The sequence below is a fragment of the Rhagoletis pomonella genome, unplaced genomic scaffold (assembly GCF_013731165.1).
Source record: "Rhagoletis pomonella isolate Grant_MI unplaced genomic scaffold, Rhpom_1.0 Rhpom_scaffold_00001, whole genome shotgun sequence".
In the NCBI taxonomy this organism is placed as follows: Eukaryota; Metazoa; Arthropoda; class Insecta; order Diptera; family Tephritidae; genus Rhagoletis; species Rhagoletis pomonella.
The window spans coordinates 84,335,003-84,337,727 of NW_023458555.1; positions in this window are offsets into that span (position 1 = coordinate 84,335,003).

Here is a 2,725-nt window from a genome sequence, read left to right on the forward strand (position 1 = left end):
AAAAATATTTGAAAAAGTTAGAGCTATGGCTAGGTTCTTGGAGGATAAAGATTAACGGAAGCAAGTGTGTTCAGACAACATTTACTTTGAAGAAAGAAACTTGCCCACCACTAAAAATAAACAGCAATGCTATACCATAAAAAGATAGTGCCAAGTACCTTCGGATGACACTAGATAGAAGACTTACTTGGAAAAAGTATATAGAAAACAATATTTCTCAAGTGAAACTAGAACAAGCAAGCCTTCAGTGGGGTATAGGATTTTTTACAGGAAGCTGTTCCAGGTGGCCACTTTCCATAAAGTTTATTAATGACGAAAACAGCTTTTCCTACAATTCCTGTAAAACTTACAAACCGTGAAGTATCTGGAACGCAACTACTATTCATAAAACTCACATATGTACATTGACTTCATCTTCCAACTCCAAGAGATTCGACGAATCTCGCAATTTCCTCCTTGCTTCAGCCAACTATACTAATCTATTAGCTTCTACATCATCTTCCTCATCACTAAACCATATTTCAACTGTATCCATTTTTTAAATTTTATAATAAAAGCAATTAGAAAGAAACAAATTCACAATAGTAAGAATTGTTTTTGATCAAGTTACACAATAGCAAATTTAAAGATTATCGACTCGATCGACAAATTTCTATTCTACTGCCAGTCGACAGGTCGCCATGGTTGTTCTTACAGGAGTTTGCTCTGGTCTGAAACCTTCCGTAAGTCGCCTAACTCTGATAAAATTTTCGCGCGTTTTTCCTGTCGGCCAGCATCTCAAGCTCTTCGGCGTCTTTTTCTCTGCGGCTTCTTGACATTCCACCGTTCGTACTAGTTGTTCTTCCGGGCTCGCTAGAATCCAACTACTTTTTCGGTGGCGGTAGTTATTGATTGGGAAATGTGGTTCCACTGCTCGCGTATGTCGCATTGTTGAAGAGTGCTCTCATAGAGCAGGTGTGTGGGTCGAGTGGCGAATAAACTGGCCGTCTGTTGTGATTGCACCTTTGCGACGTTAAGCTTACATTGCACTGTTGGGCGTACATTTTTTGCTGCACAGTTGTGGGTGCGTATTTTGGTGACAACAAGATAGAGGTCCGAATCGCTGTTTGGTCCTCGGAGTGTACGTACATCTAAACCGCTGGAAGCTCGCCTTCCGTCTATCACAATATGATCAATCTGGTTTCCCGTTTTTCGATCTGGAGACAGCCATGTAGCTTGGTGGATGTTCTTATGATGGAACCTAGTACTACATATTACCATGTTTCGGGCCCCGGCGAAGTCGATCAGCTCAGTCCGTTATCGGACGTGGATATACGTGGATATAAATATCCGGACGTTGTAGCCCCGATTTGAACCGTACGTACAAGAATCACTTCTGGCCACCTCCAGGTGAATGGCAGTCAAAAGTTTCCACTTAATTAAGGTCGGAGAAATTGCAACACCAAATCCTTCTATTAAACGTCGCAGTTCTTACTGCCCTGGCCTGAACACCCCAAATATTCGTAACTTAATAAGTAAATAGCGCAAATTAAGAAGGGAATGGCAAACAATTCGCTCTCTTAAGCTTAAACAGGAGCTGAATGCGTGTACAAAGGAATTACGCATTTTGTTGCAGGCGGAAAAATAAAGAAGGAGGAGGTCGATCCTTTAGTCCTTGTCTGCTTCGAAACAGACTGACTACTCCCTTTGAGGAACACTGCATCATGCGAAAAGCCCCGTTCTTCGAGAAGCACCATTACGTACTCAGAACGTAAGCTGGGCGTGGAATGATGAGGATAAAGTAATCGCTTTCGCCGGTCTTCTTTCACAAGTCTTTAGACCTAATGAAGGCGCTCATCCTTCCAATATTTCAATACCCCCAATAGCCATACAACAAATCCGCTTCGATTTAAAAAGAAAGATTTAATTAACACCATTGTTCACGACATTCATAAGAATAAAGCGCCTGGTTACGATAGGATTACAGGTGAAATGATAAAAGAGCTTCCACCAAGTGCCGTACGTTTTTTGTTACATATTTTTTAATAACATGTTTAAGTTGGGGCACTTCCCCGACTTATGGAAACTTTGGGAAATAATTATGTTGCCAAAGCCAGGCAAAGATCCGACGGTAGTAAATTCATATATGCCCATTTGCTTGATTTCTACATTTTTCAAAATATGTGAAAACCATATTGAAAAAATACAACCTTCACTAACAAGTAACCAAATAATACCACCACATCAGTTTGGTTTTCGTGAAAAATGCTACTGTAGAACAAGTTTATACAATTGTTTCTTGTATTAGAAAAGCCTTCGAAGGGAAGCAATACTGTAGCTGAAGCTGTATTTTTGGACATCTCTCAAGCTTTTGACAAAGTCTAGCATAATGCCCTTATATACAAACTAATATTATATGTAAACTTCAGAGTCAGGCAGAATTACTTTACAACGGGCAGTCACCCTATGGATGCAGGTGTCCCTCAAGGCAGTGTTCTAGGACCCGTATTGTACGTAATATACACTCGTGAATTGCCAACTGATGAAACTCTAATCATTTCAACGTTTGCTGATGACACAGCTATCCTAAGCAGTAGTTCAGACCCTAAAAAAGCTTCTTACAAGCTACAAAAATATTTGAAAAAGTTAGAGCTATGGCTAGGTTCTTGGAGGATAAAGATTAACGGAAGCAAGTGTGTTCAGACAACATTTACTTTGAAGAAAGAAACTTGCCCACCACTAAAAA